This window comes from Dermacentor andersoni, chromosome 3 (assembly GCF_023375885.2).
Source record: "Dermacentor andersoni chromosome 3, qqDerAnde1_hic_scaffold, whole genome shotgun sequence".
NCBI lineage: Eukaryota > Metazoa > Arthropoda > Arachnida > Ixodida > Ixodidae > Dermacentor > Dermacentor andersoni.
Window position 1 is genome coordinate 154686548 of NC_092816.1, and position 16876 is coordinate 154703423.

General features: G+C 50.8%; 1 long non-coding RNA gene across 1 annotated transcript in view; it reads right to left on the reverse strand.

Annotated features, from left to right (window-relative positions):
* Positions 1-5683: 5683 nt before the first annotated feature.
* Positions 5684-16876, reverse strand: part of LOC126524601 (uncharacterized) — a 28775-nt gene continuing 17582 nt past the window's right edge. The window contains exon 3 of the long non-coding RNA XR_007598014.3: positions 5684-8705. This is a non-coding gene — a long non-coding RNA (uncharacterized lncRNA). The remainder of the gene's footprint in view (positions 8706-16876) is intronic.

Below are 16876 nucleotides of genomic sequence, written 5' to 3' on the forward strand. Positions count from 1 at the left end.
TCCTCGCACTTCCGTAGGAGCCTGTTTATGTTGTCTTGCTGTTTTTGTTGGCATTGGATCAGCTTGTCGATGAATGCCTGTTGGCCTTGTAGTTGACTGTTTTGATTATGCAACGCATTTTGTTGAATTCGCACCCGATTTTCGAGAGCCTGAAGGGCCGCAGTTTCGACCGATAAGATGCGCGATAAAAAAAATAGGTATCTAAGTGAGACCAGGTAAGTTAAAAGCGCCTTCGTGGTGGGAGACGCACAGGGAGCGCAGCGGTCCGTGGTGTAAACACTTGTAGCCCAAGGTGGGAACCCTGCATGAGGTACGTTCGGCGTCGATCTTTTGCATTGCGATGGGGCTGCAAGAGCATGAGTAAGTGTGCGACGTCTTTTCGCACATTACACGCAAGGCATAACGGTGACCCTATCCGCTTTGTTTTATTTATGCACGAAGCATACTTTCTTGCGCCAGCCGCTTTCCGGCGAATGTCGGTGCGGACATGCATGCGGTGACGCTTGTCGAGGCCACACGGCGTGCGGAAATTCTAAATTAGATGACAAGTGCGAATGGACGTGCTCAGGCTTGCTCAGTGATGGTCCTTGTATAGCACGTTGCGAGCACCACGCAAGGCAAGACAATGACGCTGAACCGTCACTTTTAGAAGCTAGGTGTCTAGGTGTCGGTATCTACTGTGAGGAGTTGCCGTTTGCCGAACCAGCAACGAAGTCAGCGTGCGCATCGCCCGCTGGGCCGCACTGAGAAAGCGCAGTGACTGGCAGTATACCGCGCCGTGCCGGCAACCCGCAGGTAAAACACACGAATCAGCCATCCTATATAGTAAGGAGCGTTGCGAGTGGATGACAGAAAATAAGGGCACAATGTACCTAGCCAATAAAGTGGACGTTGTCCCCAAGCTTTATTATCTTTTCTCTAATTATTCAAGTGATAATTAAGCTCACAAAAAGGTACGTTGCTGGCTGAACAGGTCTGATGTACCAGTCATCTTTTATTCTTTAAAAGCATGGCTTACATTAGCTTGGACTTCCGTTACTGCGTTCAGTGTTGCTTTACACGAGTTAGTTTAGGTGCACCACGTCTTATAGTAGCGTACGTTCCCCACGAGATTCGCTTTCTGATCACAGAAGCATTCACTAGAGTCAAGAAGAGCTCAGAACCCAAATTTCGGATTGTTGTTAACTCGCGTCGAACGACCGCGGAGTAGAAATCATCATGCCGTCTCCGTCATGAGATCGTCGTCAATGTCATCGTCTTGCTGCTGTCGACACACATGCACGGCACAATTGCTCGGTTTACGGTCGCTCCACCCCGTAACGTATTGCGGAAACACAAACGATATGCTGGATTGCCAGCTAGCTGCAGCAGATTACTTAAAAAAAATCAGTGCCCTCCCACTCTGTGAAGAAGGATGCAAGGCGAATGGGACGCTTATTGGCGAATTGGGCCTCTTCCACGGGTCGGCCCGGTATTGCACAATCTCCGGGATGGTCCCACGTATGGGGAGTGCTTAATGCCTGCTTCACCTCCAACGTAGGTCGGCCCGGTATTGCGTCATCTTCAGGCTCGGCCCACGTATGGAGAGTGCTTAATGCCTGCTTCACCTCCGCCGGTGGTCGGCCCGGTATTGCACCATCTTCGGGTACGGCCCACGTGTGGGGAGTGCTTAATGCCTGCTTCACCTGCGCCGCGGTTCGGCCCGGTATTGCACAATCTTCGGGATCGACCCGCATATGGGGAGTGCTTAATGCCTGCTTCACCTCCAACGTAGGTCGCCCCGCTATTGCACAATCTTCGGGATGGGCTCACGTATGGGGAGTGCTTAACGCTTGCTTCAGCTCCGCCGTGGGTCGGCCCGGTATTGCACGATCTTCGGGTTCGGCCTACGTATGGGGAGTGCTTAATGCCTGCTTCACCTCCGACGCGAGTCGGCCCGGTATTACCCACCTTCGGTATCGACCCACGTATGGGGAGTGCTTAACGCTTACTTCACCTCCGGCGGGGGTCGGCCTAGTATTGCATCATCTTCGGGATCGGCCTACGTATGGGGAATGCTTAATGCCTGCTTCGCCTCCTCCGCGAGTCGGCCCGGTATTGCACAATCTTCGGAATCGGCCTACGTATGGGGAGTGCTTAATGCCTGCTTCACCTCCGCCGCGGGTGGGCTAGGTATTTGACAAACTTCGGGATCGGCCCATGTATGCGGAGTGCTACATGCCTGCTTCACCTCCGCCGTGGGTCGGCCCGGTATTGCACAATCTTCGGGATCGACCCACGTATGGGGAGTATTTAATGCCTGCTTCACCTTCACCGCGGGCGGGCTAGGTATTTGACAACCTTCAGGTTCGGCCCACGTATGGGGAGTGCTTAATGCCTGCTTCATCTCCGCCGCGGGTCGATCGGGTATTGCACAATCTTCGGGATCGACCCACGTATGGGGAGTGCTAAATTAACCTCCACTGCGGGCGGGCTGGGTATTTGGCCAGCTTCGGGATCGGCCCACATATGGGGAGTGTTTAATGCCTGATTCACCTCCGCCGAAGGTCGGCCCGGTATTGCAGAATTTTCGGGATAGGCCCACGTATGGGGAGTGCTTAACGCTTGCTTCACCTCCGCCGGGGTCGGCCCGGTATTGCATCATCTTCGGGTTCGGCCCACGTATGGGGAGTGCTTAATGCCTGCTTCACCTCCGCCGTGTGTCGGCCTGGTATTGCACAATCTTCGGGTTCGACCCAGGTATGGGGAGTGCTTAATGCCTGCTTCACCTCTGCCGCGGGTCGGCCCGGTATTGCACAATCTTCGTGATGGGCCCACGTATGGAGAGTGCTTAACGCTTGCTTCACCTCCTTCGGGGGTCGAAAAGGTATTGCACCATCTTCGGGATCGGCCCACGTATGGGGAGTGCTTAATGTCTGCTTCACCTCCACCGCGGTTAGGCCCGGTATTGCACAATCTTCGGGATCAACCCACGTAAGGGGAGTGCTTAATGCCGGCTTCACCTCTGCTGCAGGTGGGCCCGGTATTGCACCATCTTCGGGATCGGCCCACGTATGGGGAGTGCTTAATGCCTGCTTCACCTCCGTCACGGGTCGACCCGGTATTGCCCACCTTCGGGATCGAACCACGTATGGGGAGTGCTTAACGCTTACTTCACCTCCGCCGGGGGTCGGCCCGGTATTGCATCATCTTCGGGATCGGCCCATGTATGAGGAGTGCTTAATGCCTGCTTCGCCCCCTCCGCGAGTCGGCCCGGTATTGCCCAATCTTCGGGCTCGACCCACGTATGGGGAATGCTTAACGCTTGCTTCAGCTCCGCCGTGGGTCGGCACGGTATTTCACGATCTTCGGGATCGGCCTACCTATTTGGAGTGCTTAATGCCTGCTTCACCTCCGCCGCGGGTGGGCTAGGTATTTGACCATCTTCAGGATCGGCCCATGTATGGGGAGTGCTTAATGCCTGCTTCATCTCCGCCGCGGGTCGACCGGGTATTTCACAATCTTCGGGATCGACCCACGTATGGGGAGTGCTTAATGAATGCTTCACCTCCATCGCGTGCGGGCTGGGTATTTGACAATCTTCGGGATCGACCCACGTATAGGGAGTGGTTAATGTTTGCTTCACCTCCACCGCGGGTCGGCCCGGTATTGCAGAATTTTCGGGATGGGCCCACGTATGGGGAGTGCTTAACGCTTGCTTTACCTCCGCCGGGGGTTGGCCCGGTATTGTATCATCTTCGGGATCGGCCCACGTATGGGGAGTGCTTAATGCCTGCTTCACCTCCGCCGCGGGTCGGCCTGGTATTGCACAATCTTCGGGATCGACCCACGTATGGGGAGTGCTTAATGAATGCTTCACCTCCATCGCGGGCGGGCTGGGTATTTGACAAGCTTCAGGATCGGCCCACGTATGGGGAGTGCCTAATGCCTGCTTCACCTCTGCCGTGGGTCGGCCCGGTATTGCACAATCTTCGGGATCGACCCACGTATAGGGAGTGGTTAATGTCTGCTTCACCTCCACCGTGGGTCGGCCCGGTATTGCAGAATTTTCGGGATGGGCCCACGTATGGGGAGTGCTTAACGCTTGCTTTACCTCCACCGGGGGTTGACCCGGTATTGTATCATCTTCGGGATCGGCCCACGTATGGGGAGTGCTTAATGCCTGCTTCACCTCCGCCGCGGGTCGGCCTGGTATTGTACAATCTTGGGGATCGACCCACGTATAGGGAGTGGTTAATGTCTGCTTCACCTCCACCGCGGGTCGGCCCGGTATTGCAGAATTTTCGGGATGGGCCCACGTATGGGGAGTGCTTAACGCTTGCTTTACCTCCGCCGGGGGTTGGCCCGGTATGGTATCATCTTCGGGATCGGCCCACGTATGGGGAGTGCTTAATGCCTGCTTCACCTCCGCCGCGGGTCGGCCTGGTATTGCACAATCTTCGGGATCGACCCACGTATGGGGAGTGCTTAATGCCTGCTTCGTCTCCGCCGCGGGTCGGCCTGGTATTGCACAATCTTCGGGATTGACCCACCTATGGGGCGTGCTTAATGCCTGCTTCACCTCCACCGCGGGCGGGCTGGATATTTGACAATCTCCGGGATGGGCCCACGTATGGGGAGTGCTTAGCGCTTGCTTCACCTCCGTCGCTGGTCGGCCCGGCATTGCACTACCTTCTGGATCGGCCCACGTATAGGAAACATTTTTGTTGCCGTATGCCTAAAAAACTACTGAAGGTTAGTCACATACAGCTTTCCCTGTAATAATATTGATTCCCAGAGTGCGTGGGACCTGTAAAATTATTTTTAATGGTGATTAGGCTTTAAGATTATCACGTCACACTTCCTCCTGCTTTTTTTCTTTTCCTTCATGATGTTAACCATCTGGACTGCAAAGTATTGTGCCAAATCTGTCTTCCCTTTCCCATATCCCTCTTCTTATAGTGCAGGGTAGCCAACCAGGCGTTGTAACCCTGTCTCCCCCTCTCTCTGTATGAGCTGGGATGAAGATGAGGAGAATGTAGAGGCCAGAGAAAAGCTGTTTCATATTCAACAAAATTTCAAAATCTCCTCTTCCGAGCGAAATAATGAGAATTAATGACGTTCAATCACTAGAATTTAGACGGAGATCCGAATTCATAAAGCTCACTTTGTGCTAACGTATTATTCCTTTACCTATTTCCATATTTAACGCAGTTATCGATAATAGACTCATCTATCATCGTAGTCGGGACGCGCGAAGACCGCTTTATGCACGAATGAAAGCATGCAAGTATTCTCTTATCGCCCATGCTATACCAGAATACAGTTGTTTAATTGGGTCCGGGTCCTGACCTTGCAATAATAATTTTGTGTTATTCATTGGTGCATAATTGTTCAGTGTTCGCTGGTTTTCACTCTAAGTGTACTTGTTGCCTTCCGGGGGAGGGGAGGGGGGAATAATGCGTCTGTAGTAATAATAATAATAAAAAATAACAAATGACAGGAGCGCAGATCTTTGGGCTAGTTGATTCGTTGCATTAATTGAGGTCACAGCGGACGAGTGTGCGATGATTTCTACTCGTTTTGTCGGTGTAAGCGCCATGCTCTTCTGAAATAAAATCAATTGATAGTTAGCGCACGTCCTGTCGTCTTTCTTGTCCGCGTGAATACAGCGCTATGAGCTCAATTATTGAATGACAACCAGTTGACAACCAGGAGACGGCCTTTATTCTTTCCTCTATGCACGACGAACAACAACTGGTGCACAGTAGTCGGAGTTGTAAACAACGTGTTAGTGTAGTGGGTGCACACATGTTACTTTGGATGCATCTGACCGGCGGCGGCTCGTCGTCACTCTCGTTCACAAAGGATCCATCAAACTTGAGCGCGTAAGGAGGGAGGGGGGTAGGGGTGAGGGGATACAAGTGGGTGCGATGATGATCACCAACGAGCAACCGAGACAATAGGTGCCGGGTGGCACAAAAGTACACAAGACCACACAGTGAGCGGGGCGGGGGCACTACGCAGTCCGCGGGCATGGATTGGGGCGCATACACGACAGATATGTGACGCCGACAAGACAGGAGGCGAATGACGATGCTTTGGTTTTTTTTTTATAACTTTCACTATGTGTCTTTATGTGTGGTCTGTATAGGTTCGACAAACCCTGCGCCACACGGCAGTTGTCGACGACTGAATGAGATCTCGGGTACAGTAGAGGTAGTTCTGCTATCGCATTTAAGCTAAGCAAACGGGGAAACTATGCCACGACACCTACGCTACAGTGTCGTTCCTATCGTTTTCTCCACTTTGGTTTATTGGAATGCCCCGCATTTTTACCTACTCCACCGTGTTGTGAAAGCTACCCCCGTGCAGGTAATGGAACATCGAACTTGAGCAACAGCCAGTGCAGACACTAACTCATTAGGTGCACAACGTTATATCACTCGAACGTCGGGAGGAGGGACATACTTATGCAGCCGCAAACTAGCGTGTGCGAGAGAGAAACGATACAGCATACGCATACTTCGCACTTGATTCACTAAAAAAAGCACCAAACAAATATTGCACCGGAAAAAATTGCCACTTTGGCCGCAGCGATCGAGCCATCGGATGGCCGAAGCTCACGAAATGACGGATGCGTCTTTGTGAGACACAAGAGAAAGCCAATCTACGCAATGTCCACTGGGTTGATGTCGGCGCGCGCAGCCCGAAATCGGAGGCCGTGCTTGACAAGTGGTTCGACTGTTTCTGTCGCCGAAACATTGCATGGCGAAAGCACGAATGCGTCGTCACTCGCTGACCGTCGCTGACCACGTAGCACAATACCATATTACTTTGAATTAGTCGGATTTTTGCACCTACAGCCCGTGTCGTGATTGATAACGGCAACGTCGGCCGCGGGTGCAAGCGTGCAAGCGCTGCGTTACACTGTGTGTCCCAGCTAACGCTAGCCAAGCCGTTGAAAAAAAAAAAAAAGAAAGGAATGGTGCAAGACACGGTTTCAGATATACTGTGTTAGGCTGTCAGAACGCTGATGATCGAACAGCGCAGGTCTTAAGACTGTATCTTGCGCCCTGTCTTTATCAATAATTTTTTTTTATCGTTGAACGGATTGGCTAACGCTAGCTGGGACACCCTATATACTACGGTATGCCAAACTGAATTTCGTCCCACCAGTTATGCTAATTTGGGCAAAAACCAATAAAAAAGTTAAAATAAATAAAGCTCCGCCTGTGCAGACGTTTCGAAATTTACGATGGGTCCTCGTCCGCTGTGTATCTGGAGGTACTTTTCTGCGCTCAAATACGTCTTTCAGCGAGATTGTTGTATTGTTATCAATACTGACAAATGCGCTAAAATGGCGTCATCGAGGATCCGAGAGCCAACATCTAAACGCTATATTCCTTTACTTGGCATAAAATTTCGATCAATAATAGAGGAAACGAAGACCGGATTTCACTTTTGTATTTCGCTGAATTAACCTCAACGCCGGGGCGCGGCCACAGATTTCTAAATATATTTTAGAATTTGGGCTATATTACAGCCGGTAATGTAATCGAGAACTGCTAGTTTGAGTAGTTGGTTTCTATATAGTGCAACGGTGGTCCTTACTTATCACGAAATTATTAACTGGACCCGCGTCGCCACCAGTCTAGGTTTAGCGCCCCTTGTCCGTATTACCAAGCCTCCGCTCGTAGTCAATGCGGACGTCCTGCCTGTCGCGTAAAGTGTGATTCACTAAAAGATCGTACGTTTGGATTTATCTTTAGTGTCCCCTTAAACGATGTGAAAGTACATGCCAAAATGCGCCTACACGTACTAACGGACCCGACAGTCACAGCAAAACGCAATCGTGGTGATTCCTACCAGATTGGGAACTCAGAGGTAAGGCGTGGAGCAATGTGATTTAGACCATACTCACAGGCTTGCGGCGCAGGTAGTGGTATTGGCATGGTAGTACCAGCTGACTAACGTGTTTGAGTGTGGTCTCAAGAGATGCTTTCAGAACTGTTGCACCAAGATTTTGATTGTGACAATTGTTGGACAAATTTCCTATTGCCCGGTCCCAGGAGGATATTCTGTAACGTCCCCGTTCTGTCTCTGACCGTGCAGTAACAAGCTATGTGCTGCGGTTTTTCAGTTGCACTGCCACCTCCTCACTCTTTTCCCCCTTGTACCATTTCCGTAGACAGCTGAATAATTTCGTATGTTTTCAGCGTTATTCTTCACGACTTGGACACGGGGAGCACACCAGCGCAGATTCCGCACCATTTCCTCGAGGGTGACGCCGCAAACATATGGAATTACCGGACCGCATTACTAAACGTTTTCGGTACCTGTCTCGTTCTATATCGGCGCTTTGATTGAAAGTACGAAAGTTCAAACTCTGCCGTGTGACGAAGGTGTGTGGGTGTGTACGTGAGACCACGTGGGTGCTACGTTTCTCATGCTTTTACAACCATCAATGTAACAACCATCGTGTTTTACAACCGACGATTCCGCCCGCGATGCGGTGGGCAGCCCGGCGCCGGAGATGTTGGTTTCTGCCCAAAAGATGGCAAAGTCACGTGCCCCGCGCAGGCCTCGCCGTACCGGGAACCAGCGGAAGGTGGTGGTGTAGTAGTGGTGTCAGTGGTCACGAACGAGGAGGGTACCCGCAGCTGCACCGGCCACGGCTACGTCACAGCCTAGGACTCCTTCACCTTGGTGCCCACCTCCCGACTCTGCAAAGCGGAGAGACGGAAACGTAGCGGTCACGACTCGGCAACTCACAATTACAGTCGCGTACACGTGTGCATTACACGCGGTGCTGTCCTCCAGTTACATTGCACCGCGTTTAGCCGCTGGCTACGGCGTTCACCCGCTGAGCAGGCTACCGCCACTGGCTCGGTAGGGGGTGAGTTTCGTGCCAGCAGTGGCATCGTGGCCTCCCTGTATTCCCTCGTTTGGAGGTTAAAAAGTCAGGACACGAACTCTGCACCCAGTGCATGTTTGTGATACCGAGCACCAAGTCACGGGTTCGAATCCCTGCTAATGCGGCTGCTTTAGTATAGGGGCTGAATTCAGAATATGCTCGCGTATGCCGCGATTCCTCATTGTGGTATCGCGCAAAAAAGCAAGGCAGTAGGACACCACAGAAAAAGAGCAAGCTCTTGTATCACCTCGTCGTGTCTAGCTTTGTAAACAGTGCCACTACCACAAACATATAGCGGAAGGATTCACTCGTATGCGGAGCTTAGTGAGCAGGTCGAAAAAAAAAACATTAATCCGATGACACTATTGCGACGCTAGATAATATCTCGAACCCGGCTCCATATCGTAGCGTGGCGGAGGCTTCGGGTTGAAGAAATCAGAAGCTCGGAAAACGAAGACCAACAGGTTTACTGGTACTTGAACAAAACCTATTTGCGTCGTTGAATAGGAAAAACAGAAAAAGCCCTTCGTCTCGTCTCGGCCTCTCCTGGAGTGGCAACTCTTTCTTCCCTTTGTGGCGCTTCTTCTCTGACGAGGGGAGCTCGTTACGGGAAAAATGGCAGCGCCCGGCATCGCGTTGGAAGTGTCCTCCGACTATCTTCCAAGCGTGGCTCTCGCATTGTACTCTTGCGCGTGACTAACAGCATGTTGTCTACAGGAGTCATAACAACAACCCCCACAACGGCGTCTTGCGTAGCCCATTGACGCAGAGCAAGCGGTAAAAATGGATTTCGTGCGACGCTTGCGTGCTATGAGATCGCCGGCTATAATGTAGGTTATCTCTCCATATGTTTACAGTTATTAAACAAGCAACTACACGGAGAACGAAGGGACCCCTATAGCTATTGCCATTAGCGAGGGAAAGACAAAAGTGAACAGGGATCCAACGGGTTTATTGGCGGATGAAAAAAAAAATGCACACAGAAGGTTTATCGGTGTATGAAGTAAGTACACATAGAGCCGAACCGTGCAAAATCCATAGGCAGAAGCATAAACAAATGCAATGTTTCGCGTTGTCTGCGGCTTTTCCGCGTTATAAGCGCCACGGATTACCAACAAGCCCGAACGCATACGATGGCGGAATCGCTGCTCGGCCGTTAAAACTCTCAGCTGCTGACACACTCATATGCGTAAGCTATACGAACTGCATACAACGGGTGCGAGGAAACAGGAGCACCGAGGGGCTGGAGTTTTCACGAGTATAGTAACCACATGAACTGCGACAAAGTAAGTGCTCGGGCAGGTTGTGAAATATTATTTCACCGAGGAAGAATCCTCGTTAGGCACAGCCGCTGCCGTAGCTCGAGTGGTAGAGCATAGCACGCTTCATGTTCATGCGAAGTTTGTGGGCTCTGCTACCGCTCGCGGCAAGTTGACTTTTATTCCACTTGCATTTCCTTTTTTTCGTTATGACGTGTATACACTTCAATTGGAAACGGAGATTTGTACCACATCTTTGTTTGTTGGACTTGTTGGATTTGTTGGAGAAACGGAAACTTTGTACATCTCATGGGGATGCCAAAACAGACAGCCGAATTTAAATGCCTACTTAGTTAGGTTTAATATAACCAACACACTAGAGCAGTGGGAGGCACAACTCGCCAGCTCAGGCCCGAAGGTGCAGAAGGCTCTTCTTGGTCACGTTCAGCTAGCGGCAGAAGCCAGTGGAGCCCTGGACTTGGGGCGCCACCCATCATGCTCCTAATCCCCTATCCCCCTTTCCCCAATTCAATAAAGTTATTATCTCTCTCTCTCCTGTCTGCGAACACAGTGCGTTCCAGCTAACCATTGCACTTACTCCACGTGAAGCCCGAGGGCGCGGGATCGAATCACGGCCGCCGCGGTCGCATTTCAATGAAAGCGAAAAAAAAAAAAAAAACTCGGCTGTGCATATCGTGCGATGGGTGCACATTAAAAAACCGCGGGTACTCAATATTAATCCGGAGTCCCCCGCTAAGACGTGCCTCATAATCATATCGTGGTTTTGGTACCTAAACCTCAGAATTACTTTTTTCTTCAAAGCAATCGCTGTCGTGAAGAGGCTACATAATTAAACTGTGGGTTGAAGACATCATGGGGAATTTCTCGTGCTATCTCTGATGCTTGCGACTGCAGAAATACCACTCCGAGAACCCAAACGGAAGCTAGGAGGCCTCAAATTTATTTTTATTAACAAAAGTAGGTTGACAGGCTAAACAGGCGATAGGTGAAAAAATATAGGTTCGTATCTTTATTAAAAGTGGGTAAGAGATTGAATTTTACCGGGGAGGATGAATGTCAAACTTCCCTGTCACGAGTTTCGGGCCGAAGTCCCAGTGATGCACGCCATCGTGACGCCCGGAAGTCAAATATTTTGACTTTTCTTTCGAAATTAATTTTCTCTAAACCTGCTAGGTTTAGTCATCGGCTCGTTGAGCACGCAGTTCAGTAATTCTTTATAGATAGACACAAACGTAGGTCCACGCGTAGATGCTGTCAATATCCATGACAGCACGGCGTGCTAGTGGGGGGAACGTGACCGCTCGGGCCGTTTTCTTTAATTTTGTTACTTTGTTTCATTTTTTTTTCTTGAGAGACGCTTAAGAGACGTTTCTTGCTTGCCAGGCCTTTCCTCACGATATAACGCGATATAACGTGACCTATTTTGTCATTGCAGAGGCGTGATTTACAAATGGAGCCTAACCTAATATTCCTATTTAATGATTCTTAAGAAAGGTTGGGGAATGCGGTATTGTATAGAGCAAGGAATATCAGATGTCTAGAAAATGTTCATTCCAACAAAAAGGCGACGCGAACACTTTGAGTCACAATGGCGGCGCAGTACCACCAGGGCATGCAACGAATTCAAACAGTTGAGCGTTGCAAGCGCGGGACGTTTTCATACTCTCGTGTAAAAAGGCTCAAGTAATAAATGTTTACCACTACCACCACCTCGTGTGCACGTTTCCCGCCGAATAGACAACTTGGGTCACTAGGTACATGCAAGTGCGTACGTGCCCGAACAGACAGCGACATGGGCAGCTAGATACGCGCCTCTGGGTGCGTGCGGATGGGCCCGTTCTTGGCCTACAGCTCCTAAACTGGGTATGTGCCGCTGTGACACGAGTGGCATAGAAATATTCCATGTTCTTACACATGCGTCGCATTTCCCTCTGCCCCCTTACACAGCTATCGTGATCACCACTCTTCCCTAAACTATCCTCACAGATCACCTTCGTCGTCGAGAAACGGAGCTTTAGCAGCTACGGGCGACGAGGCTGCGCTCGTGGCATCAGCTGCGGCTACTAGCCTGCTAACACAAACTTCGCGTCATTTAGATTTCAACACTGCGTTGAATCCGTGCGCGTTGTTTTTTTAATAAAGTGAATTCACGCGCATGGCGACCAGTGCAACGTGCGCAGACTTCTACGAAAGCGGAACGTCGACAGCAGTGGCGACTTTCTCTTTTACGCGAGCCGACGAGGACATAAACAAAGCTTTAGAGGGTATTGTTGGAGAGCGACCGCCTCGACTGCACGTGCGAGGTTATTATTAGACAAACGGAACGCCGCCACGTCCGCTGACTTCATCGCAGGCGAGTCGTGAGACCTTGTAACCGGTTTCCCAATGCGATGATGCGTATCTGCGCCAAAGCTTGAGCATCGTAAACAAGACGGTTAACCTTGACCAATTCCGCATTCACAAACGTTGCTGAGAAATATCACTTTTCGCACATTCTCTCTCTATATATTTTATAGAAGAGTGCAAAATTCATGAATTTTGAATACGCATCGAATGTCACTGTCTACAACTAAACCTATGCTATGCTATGTTCGCCGTGTTGTGAATTCGCTTGCACCCTTCGGAGTAGCAGAGTAGCTTAGAGCGTTGCGCGACTGTGTTGCAATGGGGACGGGTTCGACGCCCGGCGCGTAAGGCTGCGTACAATTGTAGAATGTACGCGAGAACGCCCGTCTACGCGAATCCCTGCACGCCTCCGCTGCAGGCCTGTACACATTGTATCACAGGGTGTCCCAACTATACCATGCATCAAGTTTTAGAAATACGCATGTGCCACGTAGCCGGAAAGAAGAAAGCTAATGTTGTGTGCCATCGCGTGGAGATACTCAGATTATTTTTTCCCAATCGGTGTAGTTACATAACTAATCTTAATTAATTAATGACGATTATATGAGCAGGGTCAATGAGAAAATTGTAGAGCAACACGGAGAACTCCCGATACAGCTTTCTGTTGCTCAATACGTGCTACATAAAAGTGTTTTTGCCAGCGTGAAAGACGCCCGCCGATACACGCAAAATTGCCGCGCGACTGGCCACTCGATGCACTTTGCGTATATTCGCGGGTTAGCGGTTGGTGTGTGTGTGTGTGCGTGCTGTGTGTGTGTGTGTGTGTGTGTGTGTGTGTGTGCGCGTGTGTGCGTGCGTGCGTGCGTGCGTGCGTGTGTGTGTGTGTGTGTGTGTGTGTGTGTGTGTGTGTGTGTGTGTGTGTGTGTGTGTGTGTGTGTGTGTGTGTGTGTGTGTGTGTGTGTGTGTGTGTGTGTGTGTGTGTGTGTGTGTGTGTGTGTGTGTGTGTGTGTGTGTGTTAACCTCAGGTTTCCGCTAACGCCGTGGCTCTAAAGCGCCACGCCGTGCCCCATATAGAATGGCTCGCGGTCTTCCACGCGGCGTGTGGCCGACCTTAGCGCGGCGGGCATGTCCTGCCATATTGCACAACGCGCTATACCCCTAAGAACAGACATCGCCCCTGTTGTGCCCGATACACGGTTCCAGGTTTAGAACGCATTCGTCGGCTGCAAAGCCCTGCCGCACTCCGAGCAGCGCTTGGGAGCGGCTTTTTCCTTCATTGGTCAGCGTGAAACCAGGCGTACTTCGATTGCCCGTCGAAATCAAGTGCACGGGGCGCTGACTAGTCACATGCGTTTTTGCTTTGTTAGGCTTCTGCCTTCCTCAGTGAGCCAGACCCAGGTTCGCGCTTAATTGGCGATGCCGAGTTGTCGATGATAACGCCCTTCCGCACGCCGAGTTCACGGAAGCAGCGCGTCAGCGTGACTTTCTTCTTTCCTTGTCGGCGCTCTACAGGTACAATTTGTTCCCTCGGAGAATAAGTAGTGCACGTGTCTACGACAAACCACGTGTACACGACCACTAACCGCGTGGGCATCTACTTTCGTTGAGCCTAACACTAGGCTTACAAATTATTTACAAGACCCACATCCGGGATGTCAAGCCTTTCCACATGATAGCGAGTACATAGGGGAGGAAAAAGATTGAAAAAAACTCAGTGCCCTTCCACTCTGTGAAGGAGGATGACCAGCGAAGCTGTGTGTGTGGGCCCCTTAATGGCGAACTGCAGCTCCGCCGCGGGTAGGCCCAGCATTGCACTATCTTCGGTATCGGCCCACGTTGGGGGAGTGCTTAACGCCTGCTTCACCTCCGCCACGGGTCAGCTCGGCATTGCACTATCTTCGGGATCGGCCCACGTATGGGGCGTTTTTTTCTTACCACGCCAACGACACGAAAATTCCTTGGACGGTAGAGGTATACAGCTTCACTGTAAGAGATTGCAGCAGAACCTATATCATGCTGACTGTCTACGGTAATACGATTACCATTCAAGCAATTTAGTGACACACCGTATTTCCGAAAACGCGTTTATTTTGAATCCCCAGTAGTCTTTGAGACTTCCGTTGCTTCGGCTACATGCGACATACATGATGCGTCGTGTCTTCAACCGCACCAGAGGCCTCAAAGAACGAGATATGCGCCGGCTGCGTGATGCTTTGCTCATGTCACGACTTCGATACCACCTTACATACAAATTTACGTAAACAACACCTCAACAAGCTCGACGCCTTTGTCTGAAAAGCTAAGAAGATTGCCATGGGACCTGCCCCTCTGTGCAAACACACAGTTTCTCTCACACATGGGACACCACAACACCGTCAAATTATAACAATACACCACAAATGCCAAGAGCTACGCCTCCAGCTCAGTGCCCAGGGTCGACGAATACTGCGCAGTATGGGCACGGAACTACCCCTGCAGCATCCAAACCTCTGCCACCATGCAGCGTCTGTATTTCTCCTTAAAATTGCTCCATTACCCCGACGCACGAACCCCGAACATGACAGAGCACACATACAGCAACGAGTTTCATACTACACATGCTACACATCACACGACTCCAAAGACATGTACTACTACACAGATGCAAGCACAAAGGATAAAAGCTCGGCAATTGCCGTGGCCGACCACTCCCCCTCTACCGTATACACTCCACTCGTCCCAACACGAGACACTACGACGGCAGAGCTGTCCACAATAGCCTCTGCCATCAAGAACTTTCCCCCTGCATTACAATACCATCCCCATAATACTCACATACTCCGTGGCGGCGTGCAGGAAAATCATTCACAACGAACTCCGGCACCCATTAGTAAACAGCTGCACGAACACATACACAGCCCAGTAGAGATCGTCTGGGTCCCTGGTCACGGAGGACTGTTGGGGAATGAACGAGCTAACCAGCTTGCTTGTGAGATGTTACTCCAGGCTCCCGACATCCCTGCGCCAAGCCCAGGCGATCGCGTAGCGAAACCCCAAAAGCTACAACCGTAACGGGGCGAGCGAAGAAAATTCCCAAAGCTTTGACCTGGCCTCACTCGCGCACAGGGTACCCTCATTCGCCAGGCACTAACACACTGCTCGATCCTGCACGCATACACCTCCTTCGTGGCCTCCTCACAGAAGACCTTCCACCCTGCTGACATTGTTGGAACCACCTCAAAGCTCGCATGTCATCTGGGGGTGCTTTCCATCCCCCACTCCCCTCTCATGCCCCACTGAACTCACCCCAACCCGACCGCCGAGTGGCTGACTCAGGCAGCCAGCCTACAAGAGCGAAGTTACCTGGTGGACTATATCAGCGCTGCGCTGAACTACGCCGCCAGTGGACCCTGGATTGAGGGCTCTCGACTCCCTTAGTACAATGAAAATTAAGTGTTCTCTCTTCTCTCTCTCTCGGCATCCGCCATATCTGCTTGCCAAGGCATTCGCCAAGACCTTGGCATTCGCTTGCCAAGGTCGGTCACGAGCATGACGGCATGACGACGACTCTATGACGACGAGGGAATGACGTATATGGAACGAAGAAAATGGTATGACGACAACGCGATGACGATTCTGAAATGATGACGATTATATGACGATGAAGGCATGGCAAGAGTAGGTTGACGAAGTTAGAATGACGACGATGGAACGACCACGATGGCATCATGACGACAGTATGGAAACAAATGCATAACGACTACGCAAGAACGTTCTAGCATGACAACGGCTTCATAACCACGATTAAATGAAGGTAGCAAGGTTACGATATGATGACGAAAGAATGACGCTGGTGGAATGACGAAGGCGGTGTGACGGCACTGGGATGAGGCTTCTGTAGATACGAGGTAAGACGACAACGTGACGACGACGACGGCGTGAAGAGAACGGTATGGCGATGACTGTCTGAAGACGACAGCGTCACGATACACGGCACAATAAGAGTGGGATGACGAAGTTTGAATGACGACGACGGAACGACCACAACGGCATCACGACGTCGACGCAATGACGACGACGGCATGATAACGGCATGATGATGCGATAGCGACGAGGGTATGGCAACAATGGCGTGACCACGATTATATGTCGACAACGGCTTCAGGAGAATCGGATGACGAAGCTAGAGAGACGATGATGGAAAAACCACGACGGCATCACGACCACGATGGCATGATGAGAGTCAGACGACGAAGTTGGAATGACGACGACTGAACAACTACCGCGGCATCACGGCCACGAGTACATACCTAGTGTCCCGATATATATATATATATATATATATATATATATATATATATATATATATGATAAG